The 13,066-nt window shown below is 40.3% G+C and overlaps 1 long non-coding RNA gene across 2 annotated transcripts in view; it reads left to right on the plus strand.

The window, feature by feature from the left end:
* LOC133266853 (uncharacterized) overlaps positions 1-7,865 on the plus strand; it is a 39,755-nt gene extending 31,890 nt beyond the window's left edge. For both annotated transcript variants that reach the window (XR_009742555.1, XR_009742543.1), the window contains one exon: positions 7,647-7,865. This is a non-coding gene — a long non-coding RNA (uncharacterized LOC133266853). The remainder of the gene's footprint in view (positions 1-7,646) is intronic.
* The last annotated feature ends 5,201 nt before the right edge of the window (positions 7,866-13,066 follow it).

Genomic DNA, 13,066 nt, shown 5'->3' on the forward strand with positions numbered 1-13,066 from the left:
TAGGAAATTCTGTCTGGATATCAGAAGAATATTCTTTGCCATAGGAAGGGCCAGATTTTGGAAGAGGTTGCTCAGAACTGGTGGACTCTACCGAAGGAAATACTCAAGCCTTAGCTTCACAGGGCCCTGGATAACCCCAATTGAAGGCCCTGTTTCCATCCTGTTTCCCATCCTCCTTCACAAGCCTCTGTAAGCCATGGTATTCCTGAAATGAATTTCAGACAGATTTTATGCAGCGCAGTTGGAAACCTGTCACTGGAGAAGTGCTGAGGTCACATTAGTACTCCGAAAATACTGCAGTTTGGATCACTGAACATTTCTAGTGCATAACTGACACTAGTGTCTCCCAGATCATAACAAAAAAAAAAAAACTCAAAACTTCTTCAGTTCAATTAAAATGGCTTCCTGGGTTCCAGTCATTATTTTTCAGCTTGTGCTACACAGGAGATGAAGATTTTCCATAGGATAAGCAGCACCTGTTCTCCAAAAAGAGTTCACTGTGTGCTGTGTACATCCCTGCTCGCTTTTCTTTTGAATTGTAGGTGTTGAAGTTGTTTACCTTCACTTTTTTGAAACAGAAACCAAAGGTACCAAAGCCTATTCCAGTCCTAGGCGTACAGTGCAGGATGAATAAATTGCTTCTCTCTTGTGCTAATTGAGATCCAAATTGTGATAGGACAAGGGGTAATGGCTTTGAACTAAAAGAATGTAGATTTAAACTAGATATAAGGAAGAAAATTTTACAGTGAGGGTGGTGAAACACTGGCAGGAGTTGCCCAGAAAGGTGGACGATGTCTTATCCCTGGAAACATCCAAGGTCAGGCTGGACAGAGCTCTGAGCAACCTGGTCTAGTTGCAGATGTTCCTGTTCACTGCAGGAGGGTTGGACTAGATAGTCTTTAAACTTTAAAAACTAGATAGTCTTTAAAGGCCCCTTTCAACCCAACCTGTTCTGTGATCCTAGGGAATACTGGGGGGGGTGTGGGGGTTGTGTGCCTGGCCTGTAATAACATGGGAGTTTATATTTATTTAAGATCTTCTAAGCACTTCATTTTTACATTTTAAGATGTATAAAAAAGGAAAGAAGAACGTATGAAAAGCAAACACTTCAGTAGCTGAAGTTAGATTGACATGCTGCTAGAAATACTTAGCAGGAGTGGGAATGCGGCACAATTTTGTGCGGGCAACCTTGTGTGGACTTTGCCATGTGCATGTGAGCCTGAAAACTGCAGAAAAAATATCATATGTAAACAAATGGGATTTCTGGTACCATAAATTGGAGCTGAATGTGGTTCACTGAAAATATTTATCCTAAAGAAAGTAGGAACATGTTAGGCCAATGTGAGAAATTTGAGGTTTAAAGTAGCAGCATGCAAGATACACCAAGTAAATTTGCTTAAATTGGGGACTTACAAATGGCCACACATACTGCACCTGCAGCTATCCTTTTACAGAGCTACTGCTTCTTTGGTCACAGTCTGGGCTTAGCAAGATTTTCACTGCTCAGAAAGATTCTGTTTCATAGAGAAATTAATTAGAATGGGTTAAAAATTTTATGTTGTAAATCAGGTCTTGGACTGAGTTGTTCCTACTAGACTACCTGTGAAACTGTTCTTTAAGCTGTAATATTAGGCAGAGGAATCTAAATAAAATGGGGTAAACTTGTTTAATTATCTTTGCATATTCCCTTTTTCATTCAAGTCCCTTTGAATTGTGTGCACTGCATATGTGTTGACTTACACTCAAGATCTGTTCTGGAGTAAATTAACCAGATCTCTGTGTGGGCAGGGAGCAGGTTTTTCTGCTCTGCTTCCAAGTGTGGACAGCAGGATAATGTACATCAGAAACCAGGACCCACATGAAATGCAGCTGTGAGCCAGTCTGCATCAGTTATTCCATGGATAATGGGGGGGGCCATCCAGCACAAAGAGCAAAGCCAGTGTAAAATTACAGACACACACACCCCCCCGTCTGGGGTGTCTATGTGCAAATGCATTAGCTGGTGCACAGTGCTTTTTCCAGAATGCATTGAAAATTCAAATTGCCTTTCCTAGCACAGTGACTGCAAGTGTGAGCTTTTCACTGCATCTGAAGCACTGACACCACAGTGGCTGGGAGGTTGTCTTCATCAGTGGCTACATTATTACCTTAAATAAACTTAACTGGAAACTCCACTGTCACAAAAACAAAGCAAAGTTCTCCATCTGGATCTCTCCCACTAATGTCCTTTGCAGCTGTGTGCAAACCGTGAATCACAAAGGAGGAAAACTATGGAGGTAAGCAGAGAGAGTGAGCTCTCTTCCAAAGAGAGCTGCCTGTCAGTGGTATGGTACTGAATCCTGTACCCTGAGGCTGCACTGAGCTGGCCACAACTCTCTGCTGCAGCTGGTCCTCCACCACTGTGAGCAAGGACAGCGTTGTGACTGAGTGGAGCAAAGGTCTGAAAATACCATCAAATATGTGGTATCTATTTCAAAGGTGGCAATGCTTTCAAGAATGATCCCAGAGCCATAGGCAGAGCCCGGACTGTATTTGTTCTCACTTTTGTCTAAAGTTGAGGGAATGCCAGAATAATATTACAGACTTTTGATTTGTGTAAACCAAAAAAGTGTATAAAGGGCTGAAAAGATGAATAATCGGGCTTTTTTAATTGAAATATTTGAGAATGAAATAATATTTTCACTGGAAGGCCTAGGAGGTCCCCACTTGAAAACTCTCCCTACTCTTTGCCGTGTGCCTTAAACCTAGGATAGCAGGACCATATCAAAAGGATTATGAGGAAGCCAAGTAATACTGATCAGAATAACTGTCAGCAGTCTCATCATGCTAGTGGCCTGTCTTTAAGTTTCTGCATTGTAGAGAGGGATTGGAAGGACAGCTATTAAGCAGCTTTGGGAATGCTTGTAGATACCTGCTCCCAACCTCAGGGACAGCACAGGAAAACCACAATTTTCAGCAGTCATGAACCTAGTGAAGGATGGAGCTAACCGTAAAAGAGAATGAGGAAAAGGTAGGTAAGTTAGAGATGAATCTAGAAAGTAAAAAGGTGTGATAGAAGAGACATCCTGGAGAAGTATGGGTGGATAGCTTAGTTTGCTACAGAAAATTAAACTTCCACATGTCTGTAGTGGATCATGATGGAATTTTTCAAGCTGAAGATACACTACAGTAAAAAAAAGGGAGGTGATGACAGCCTTTATCCTTGTACCTTATGTGTAGTGCTGAAGGGTTAGAGATTGCTAGACCTTCAAAGTAGTTTTAAAGTATCGTCAATAAGATGTAGCTTGGATGTGAAAGCTCAGAAGTACATTCAAAAGAAGAGATCCATGTTGTATACCCAGCAGAGAGACTGCTTCTGCAATTTGCTGCTAAAGCAAAAGTTAGTATCAAACCTTTCTTACTGAGGATTTTCCAGACCTTGAACTGATATCCAGACTTCTATGGTGTATCAAAGCAAGGGAAAGACTAGTTTGGACAGAAGGAGGAAGGTCTGAATAAAGTAACTGAAAGACCAGCACAGAATTTCCAGTAGATTGTGTGAAAAAATGGGAATAAGGAAATGGGTCTTTGGAGGAATGAGTATAGGAATGATGAGCACCCTCAGCATGTGAAAATAAGGTTTTAGTGAGAGAAATAACAGAGAAGAAATGGAGGCAAGGGAAAAGCTTTCTGGCCATATCAGAGCTGGCGGAGATAATGGCTGGTGGATAAAAAGTGTGGAATCTGAATTTCACTGCTTTCTCTAAGACCAATAGAAACTTTGTTTAAGAATTGCAGAGGATGTAAGATGAAAGCTGGAATGAAAAAAGGTTCACAGTATAGGCTGACCAGAGAAGCTCCCTTCAGGAGTGGTTAGCTATGGGAACTAGTCTGTCTAATTAGTTTAAAGATAAAGGAAGGTTATAGTATCTGGCCAAAACAGGAGGCAGCAAGCATTAAAAGGGCAAGTGCTGAGGAGGTGACTGACTTGCCCAGCTTCTGTATGAGCTCTACGGGTTTATCTTTAAAACCTACACCACCTAAGGGAAAAGCTTCAGTACTTTGTTTTCCTCTGGATAGTGAAGACTTGCAAGAAGACTGAGCCGGCTTTAACCCACCAGTGATCATGCTGCTCTTCCAACTAGGCCAGGTTAGATACATGTCCTGTTGCACAGAGAAGGAAAACATTTAACTAATAAAAATTAATGGATGGGACTTGGAAAAGGTTATAATTAGAAGATTGCTTAATTGTATCCAACAAATAGGCACAAAGTGAAAACACACTTGGCTTCCAATGAAATGTGTCAAAGCTCCTTAGGTTTTCGCAGGAAATCAGATCCTACACTTTTGGACTTCTGGGTAAATAGAAATCCCTCCAGATGACCCTACTGGTACTATGGGAAGAACAACCTTTGAAAGGGGAACATGGCAGAAGCTTAGGAAAAAGTGGTGCAGCACAGTTAAGCACTGACTGGCCAAATTCCATTACTGAGACAGTAAGTTAAAGGATAGAAATCTCTAATAGGACAGAGGAAGAGAATGCGTTAATAAACCCACTTTCATTAACAGATTTATTTGTTTATTTATTAAAAGGGATGCCTTTGGTTAGCCCATTGGCCTCTCTTTTTCTCTAGTGTCTGCAAGTTTGTACTTGCTGCTTTGGTGTTTAGAGCATTAGGATTATTGCCATATTCTTGAAGATTGAGAGTAAATGGGAAATCAGGAGTCCGGCCCTAATCTTATTTCCTGTTCTGCTATGCAGAGACAACCCAAAGGACCTTTGTGGTCAATAAGAAAAACATTCTCTATCCTTCTATTTAGAATGTTTTTTTACTTTCCTTAGTTGCTCAGCCTCAATGATCAATGTTGGGAGCTAGCACTGTATTTATTTTATTATCTTTATTTCTGGCCTTTTCTCTGTGAATGGTCAGCCCCATATCTCCTGTCCTCATCCTGTGCACTGGGGTCTGTAGTTAAAGTGCTCAGGTATAACAGAAGGAGAAACTGCTGAACAGACTCCTTTCTCCCTCCCTGTTCCATCTCAGTCTCCCAAGCCTGGCTCAGGAACTTGTATTTCTCTAGCCCCATCTCTGGCTACCACAGCATGTGTCTGTGCATGTGGAAGATGTGATGCAGGTGATATAGCTCCTGTCCTGATCAAAGATGTCCACTGGGAAGAGCACAAAGGGGAGAAATTGTTTTTTATGCTATGGCAGAAAAGGTTCAAGGAGCCAGATTGAGACAAATATTGAGAGTCATGGAGTTTTTAAACAAACAGATCTCCTTAGCTATGTTTTTGTTGAAAAGAAAAATGCAACAGAAAGAGGTCTTTCTGTACAACAGCCACTCTAGACCAGCATATAACTGATGTGTTTAATCCTAGTAAAATCAATTGATGGATGAGGTAAGAAGATGATGTTGCTATAAGCAGTAATTCCTCCAAAGTTGATCAAAACGTGATTTAATTGAATATGCTCTTTGTTTTTGTCAGTGGTACTGTTTTGTGCTCTAAGCAGAAGAGGATGAGATCTTCAGCACATATTGTCCTCCTGGATCATACATTTATGATCAGGTTTCTTGATTTCAAGTTTCCAGTTTATTATAAACTAGGTGAGGGAGCTACCCTTCACTTCTCTATAGGCATGTTGAACTCTCGTATTTCTTAATACGCTCTTATTCAGAAAATTCTATACCTCTACCAAGTCACCTCTACCTAATTGATTTCCTACAAGACTTTTTCTTCAATTCTTCTGAAGCCACTTGTAAACTTAATAACCAGTTTTTGAATGTTGCACTGATTTCATTGAATTATTCATAGTTTGGGTGATAATCTGAAATGTCATCTATCTGGAATGAATAAATAGCATTAGTAATTTGATTAAAGTTATATGGCCTCTTTTTGAAATGGTAATTCTTTACTGTTATTTTTAAAGTATCTCTGGGAACAGTCAAACAAATGCACAATTTGAGGCCCCTTCTTGAAGCTATGGTAATCTACTGTCCAGCTTCAGATTTTGGTTATAAATATCTGTTAACCCTGGAAACACATACCTCTTCAGCAAGCTGCCTAGTTTCTTCTGGGTTAATGCTTGTAAAAATGTTTCTTATTTATTAAGGTTAAACAGTAACTGTTTGTTTTCCATTCAATATTGTAAAACAATCATGACATGAGATTGGTACATTCTGCTGAAAAATATAGGCCCAGTTAGTTCATTATTTTTTTGTCAACTCTTTGTCCAGGTGTGCATGTACAGACTTTGACAGCTCCAGCTTTATTTTTATGAATTCAGTTTTAACTCTGAAGGCTGGAACAACCTAGTGTATAATCTATTATTCCAGTGGTATTTTTTGCAAAGCTGAAGTAAGACCAAGTAATCTGTTGTATCACATATATGTTTCCTTTTAAAAAAAAATGACAATTATATATTTGTCTGAATTTGAGGTATTGAACATTTCTAGGTTGTAACATCTCTGGACTGAACAAAGAGTTGTGCGCTGTGGATCCTCAGCTGAACATTGTTTTTTTATAACAACTGATGTTTTAGGCAAGTAGAGCCTCAATGTGATGTTAACCAGAATATTATCTGTTTGGATTTTCTTACATAATACTCTTTGCTGTTACTTCCAGAGTTCGGCAGCTGTTAAACAAATATTGTCTCAGAGTGTCTGCAGATTTCAGTGTTTAATTTCCTCTGGGCTATAGTTTGTCATTTAACAAAATATTAAGTATTTAATGTCGATCAATAGGAAAAGAAAGTAGCTTCATTAAATCATGTCCTGGAAAAGCCATATATTTGTAATCAATGTTTTCTCTAGCTTTCACTCCAAAAGAGGCTATGTAGGAAGCAATAGTTATTTTTAAGGTATAAATTACTTTTTTACTTCCTGGCATACTAAAAATATCAGGAGGTTCATGGATAGGCCAGCTGGGTAATGCCTGTGCTGCTCTCTGAGGAGCTCAAAACAGACTCTTGGTAATGGCTTCTTTTTCCTAGTGGAAATTCCGAGTTCTTGTGCCCAAGGTATGTTTTTTTTTTCTTAATGCTGTTTACTTAATGTTGTTTTCTAGCTAAGTAATAACCTCTGTGTGAATCATTATCTACTTTGTCTCAAACTACTAGTGACCACTTTGTGCAACTGTTTAAAAATGGGATTGGCATTAGAAATTCTAGCAGGCAAAGAATCTACAGATGAGCCACTAAGTAGACCAAGAGCTAGAAATCTCTGACAATTCCTTTTAGTTGGAGACGTGTTTACAAGTTTATTAAGGATGTTTGCCAACTTCTGGACTTCACCTAAAAGGCAGAATTCCCACTGCATCTGGGATTTAAACCTTAAACATGCAAAAGGAGTGAGCAGCCTGTGACAGTGCGTGTAAACATTTCATACGTGTAAGGGGAGAAAAAAGCACAAGGAACAAACAGTAATACCCCCTATCTGTTTTTAAGAAAAAGTCCACTGAGGATGAAACTCAATGCTCTGTCCAGAATGAGCTTTGAACACAAGGTTGTCAAGCAGTGCTCCTAACCCTACTCCCACACATGACTCTTATTGAACACATAAGCAAATACAACTGTTCATAAGCAGTTGTATTATGAACTTTGAATTTAATTAAATAAATAAATTTTCCAAGTAATTCTTTAATTTTCTTTTTCATAACTGCAAAGCAAGAGATGCTATGGAAGCAGAGGAAATGAAACTATTGAATCAAGAACTTTAGGATATAAATAAAATGTGCGCACTATTAATTCAACTGGTTTCCAAATGAACAATCTAATCTCTTGTCTGTGTAATTTCATTATCGGCAATTTGAAAGGACCCAAATGCTTTTCCTCTAAGGTTTTAACAGCAGATGTGGACCAGACTAAGTGTGCTGATTGAAAGAGATTGTTTTTCCAGTTGCCAAGTAACAGGCAGTTTTCTTAGAGAATGCAGTGTTGTGCTGACAGCCTCAGCGTCGCCCTGTTCTCCTGCAGGGTTTAGGAAGTCAGTGTTCTTGTAAGTAAGTTACCCAACAGTAGTGGCACTAGCTCAGCTCTGCTAATGGCTGGAGAGTACCAGTAGGCAGTTGCTGATGTTCAAGCATGTTGAATGTTAGAGGTCTTTTGCTCAGCTGATGACGTTATTATCTTCAGGAAAGGGAATTAGATTTTCATGAAGAAAAGAAGATACATATTTAAGTGAAGTTTGCTGTTTGAAAAAGAAAAGCTTAGTAGACTAAAAATAAACCCATTTCCAAGCTGGCTGCCAGCTACTGTGAACAATTATTTGCTCATGTTGTACGAGTGCTGTGGCTGTACTTTGTAAGTTTGCTCCCTGATGCAGGTGATCCTGCAGTACTGTTGATGTCATATTACTGATATCAGAAAGTGGGTCAGGAAATCCTGAATCTTTACCTCATAAGACTAATGAGCCAAGATTTATGATTACCTTTGACTTAAGAATGCTTAATGGAATGGATTATGGGTGTTTGACAACCTTTTCTGATGTGGTGTACTTCTAATGGTATTTTCTTTTTTTCCAATTATAAGTATTCCACTTTGTAACTGAGGTTTTTGTTTTTCTTAAATTGCAGTCATGATTTTTGTCAATCGTTCATGCCTCCTTGTATTCACAGCTGCTTGTTTCCATCCCAATCTTCCCACCTTCCTATTTCTAGTCTACCAGCTTGCTGCTTACTGCACTTCTGCTCTGTAAGTCTCTTCCATGTTCTCCCTACCATAGCCATGAAAGCTAACCAGGAAAACATATCTTCTTAAGGCACCCATTTCTCAGCTTTATATGGACCCTCTGCTCCCTCAACAGTCTTGGAATCAGCAGGTGCCAAGGAATGATAGATCTGCTTGTATGTGCTAAGCAAACAACTTTTTCCCCTCTCTTCTTCCTGAGCCTAACTCATCCCTATGAAGGTGCCTGATGCCCTGGGCTGGGGGCTGCCCCTGGGCCGTTCTGCTCCTTGCTCTGGTACAGGAGGAGAGGCCATGTTACCGCTCCAGAGGAGTAGCTGCCCCCCTGCATGGTGCCCCTGGGGCTGCATGCTTGGAGGACAGGAGAGGTTCCAGTTGCCTGCTGGCTTGTGGCATGTCTCTGGGCTCTGTGGCTGCCTGCATTTCAGCACTGATGGCAAGAGGAGCTTCTATTGGAAGCATTAATTTGAAAAAAATCACAGTCTGCTTTAGCAATCTGTTGTGCTTAGCCTAATGGAAAACATGCCAACCTCCACCTCTCTGCGTCCCTCATGCCCTTTGGAGAGGCTAGGCTTCCTGACTGACTGGTATCTATGTTTCTATTTGTGACGTACAGAGTCATCTGTAGCAATTACCCTTAGAACAAGATGCTTCACTTTCAGCAAACCTTATTCTGAATGATGTGAAGAATTAGTACAAAAGAATTTATATTAGAGGTCAGAAAAGGATCTAGAGGGCTAAAGCGAAAATTGTGTGTGCAATATATCCACCTGCATCTGAGAGCAGCCTCCAAGACCTCTGCTTGACCACTTACCCAGATATCCACAGGTGTGTATGTTTGCGCCATACAAGATTTTGTAAGCTCCTGGAGTTGCACTCGGCCTGCTCAGAGCCACTGCAGTTGTGGGTGAGCATCTCTGCACCATGTCCCCTTGTAAAGCTGTCTGGGATTCCTCATGCAGAGCCTGCCTGTAGGGCTGATTTGCAAAATGTGATGTGAGCTTGAGTAAGATGAAGTGATAAAAAGGAGGTCAGCAAAAAGCACAGAACTTGCAGACCTGCTGTCATGGAAAATTACAGTAAGTTGCAGGAGGGAGCATTGTTATTAAATAGCCTGGAGGCCCTTGCTAGGAGGTGAGAAATGAGCTCAGCACCATCTACAGTCAAAAGGAACTGCAGGTCACATTTTCCCCTAGACAGGAAACCTTAAACTCTGCAGGTCATCTGTCTGCTGAGGGGAGCCCTTTACCTTTCTGTGTGAAGAGCAGCCACGGTGTACCAAGAAGATATGCATGGGGCCAGGAAAGCCTGACACTGTGGTCTCAGCATAAGATGCATTTCCTCCAGGGGGCATATGAAGATCTCGTTTCTGGTTGCCCAGGCAGAAGCTGCTTCTACATTTTGCACAAATGCTGGGAAAGTGGAGGTCCATCCCACATTTGTACAAAGTAGACTGAGTCTACCTCTTGTGCCCTGCGTTGCTGCTGTGGTATCGATTGTAAGTGTTCTTTCCTGAAGAATGATGTAGACATTTCATTCCAAAGTAGATTTGGTCTATAATTTGATATTTGAATTGTGTTAAAGTCTGAAGAAACTTTTCAGGCATTCTTCCACATAGATGTGAATGGTAGCAACAGGTGTTGAAGCGTTTCACTGCACAGAGGATGAAAGCACTCAGTTCAGGCTTGCAAATTCCATTCCTATAGCTGAGCACCACCTGTATCATGAAGTGGAGCAGCCACCCTACAAGCCTCAGCACAATCTAACTGAGGCTGTCATCATAATACTCAAGTAAACTGTGAGATGAATTAGGGCTGTAATATAGAAAGCCCTGGAGATGATGTGATTTGCAAGATAATGTAGTTACTTACCATACAATGGAAAAGTATACTTGGCATTTTGCAGAGATAAACATTGCAACTTGGCATTTCTCTAAGCGATGAATTTGCACCTGAAAATATCATTACACCTCCTTTTTATCAACACTTCATTGCTATTTGGAGCAACGAAGTATTGACACATGAGATGTATCTCTTCTTTTAATTTGAAGCTACTAGACAGGTCAGCTGAAATTTTCTTCCCTTCTCTCTTTCGTCAGACCTCAAGTTCAGTCTTTGAAAAGCAAATATTTTTAATATTCTGGGTGAACTACCGGGTTAAATTCTCAAGTTTCTTGTCCCTCAGACAATTTGGTAGTCAGAATAGGTAGAGAGACATATGCCCTTGTATTAGCAACTGTGCTTCCTAGTTTTCCATCTAACCAAAATAATTTTTAAACAGCCTGCTGTGGGTCTGGGTTCAAAATATCCATTTTTGAGAATCAGAAACATTTGACTTGAATCTACAGTAGCTAAATATAAGAAGTGTAATAGTCTCTGCTCCATCACAACACTGGAAGAACTCCAAAGGCCTGGGTTGAAGAAAAGAGATGAGATGTCCATACATGGGGGTAAAAATAGCATGAGAGACTGATCGGAAATAATACATTCAGCCTACAGCCATTAAAGGGAAACAGAAAGTCAAAGCAAATGCCTTTTGATGCTTTGTTTATGAGACTTCTCAGAAGTGCTTGTTCTTACTCTGTCACTCACTATCTATCTTGAAGCTCAGGTTATTCTCCCAGGCAAGGGAGCAGTACTTAATGCATCCTTATCCCTCTTTCACTAAGGCACCTGCCCGAACTTGCCTTGAGTACCCTTGCAGCTTGCTTAGCAAAGAACTGTTTACCAAATCAAAGCATCTCTAAGATCTATCTTGTTTCTATCAGCTACACAGCATGAAATTGCACTTTGTTACCATAAAAACCTTACATCAGTCCTACCATTCCTGCACTTATCTTTTCTGCTGCTTTGTTTCTCTGTCTGGCACTCGGCTCTAACAGCTCATTGCTGACTCCTAAGCACTGTGTATACAGTTGTTCTCATCATTCAGCTACAGAAAAGCCCTTCAGGGGCTGCATTTTGATCTTCTGAGAAAACTCTTTTCATGACTGTCATCTCCCTGGCATTTCTCCCTTTATGGTGCTGAAGATAAGTAAAATTGCATTTTCTTCAAGTTTTAACACATCTATAAATTGTGACAGTACCAGGTTATGAAACTATGAAAGATCTCCTGCTTCACTTATTTGGTGGTTTCAATTTTTTGTTTTTTAAGGGCATCATGTTTTAGTTATCACTTTTCATGCATTTACCCCTCTTCTAAGGTGTAGTACATGCAGCTGTAATATGTTTGTTGCAAAAGTCTTCCTTGCGATCAGCATGCACAGAGCAAGCTGGTTTTTGTGGTGGCTCTGCAATGGGATACAGCTGCAGAGCACACCCAGCAAGGCAATATGAAGGAAACTTTTCACCAGTTTTAAAACAATGCCTGGAATTACAGGATCCTGATCCTTTTCTAACTTTAAACAAATGACCTTGAGCTTCTTAAGGAGGATTTTTTGTGTGCTTTGTTATTTTAAGTTAGTTATGTCTGAAGGGAGCCACATGCTGCAATCTTCAGCTTAAATTAACAAGCTGTAAAAAAGGTTGCACAACTGTGTGCAAATAGACAGCTGCTGAAGCCACCCAACCATCACAGAGCCAAATCTGACAGAAATAAACCAGCAGAAACTATATTCATACTTACTCAAACTTCAGAATGACATAGGGGTTATTTTCCTCCTTTATTTTCTTTCCTTCCTTTCTAGGCGAACTGATCCAGATGCTCTCTTGGAGGGGGCAGACAGTCCTGAGAAGAGCCTTGTTTATGAGATGTAAGGGCTCTCTGAAAGAAAAGAAAAGCCAGGTCAGTGCTATTCTGTTCAAGACTTGTTTGCAATTGTGCCTTTGTGTGCATGTGTTAAGTGTGTGTGAACCTGTAAGGTCTGTTGCTATCTTGCATCTTAGCTTTTCCTCAAACGGTGATTATTCAGAAAAGAATGTGGGACACTGAGCCTGTCACCGAGTTGCTGTATTCCAACATTCTACCACTAATTCTGGCCTCACACAGGATGTGTTTGGTATACAACATGCCCTTCTTAGAGTCAATCTGAGCATGAAATTGGACAAATATCCTATGACATCTGTTTTAGGTGCCCTTTTCTGAAATGCCCTTACTTGTTTTGCAGAGAAAAATAGTGAGGAATATTGCCCCTTTGCGAGCAAAATGAGGTTGAAGAAACAATGAGTTCTTGCATCTGTTGACACTATGACTGGAAGGCAGAGCAAAGCTGCTCCCTATAGCTCTCTGTACATTGGGTATCTCAGAGCATAGTAGCTCAAGTTTGGATCCACTTGCATCCATCATGCATTTTTATTGATCAAAACTGTATGTGTGATTATATACCTGCACTTTCTGTGACTGTGATACCTCCTCACATATTTTACTGAAGTAATATAGAAGAAGAATTGAAACAACATCTC

Source organism: Pezoporus flaviventris, unplaced genomic scaffold (genome assembly GCF_033815535.1).
Source record: "Pezoporus flaviventris isolate CSIRO_AGI_PZ_B2104156 unplaced genomic scaffold, CSIRO_AGI_Pfla_v1 ptg000001l, whole genome shotgun sequence".
Lineage (NCBI taxonomy): Eukaryota > Metazoa > Chordata > Aves > Psittaciformes > Psittacidae > Pezoporus > Pezoporus flaviventris.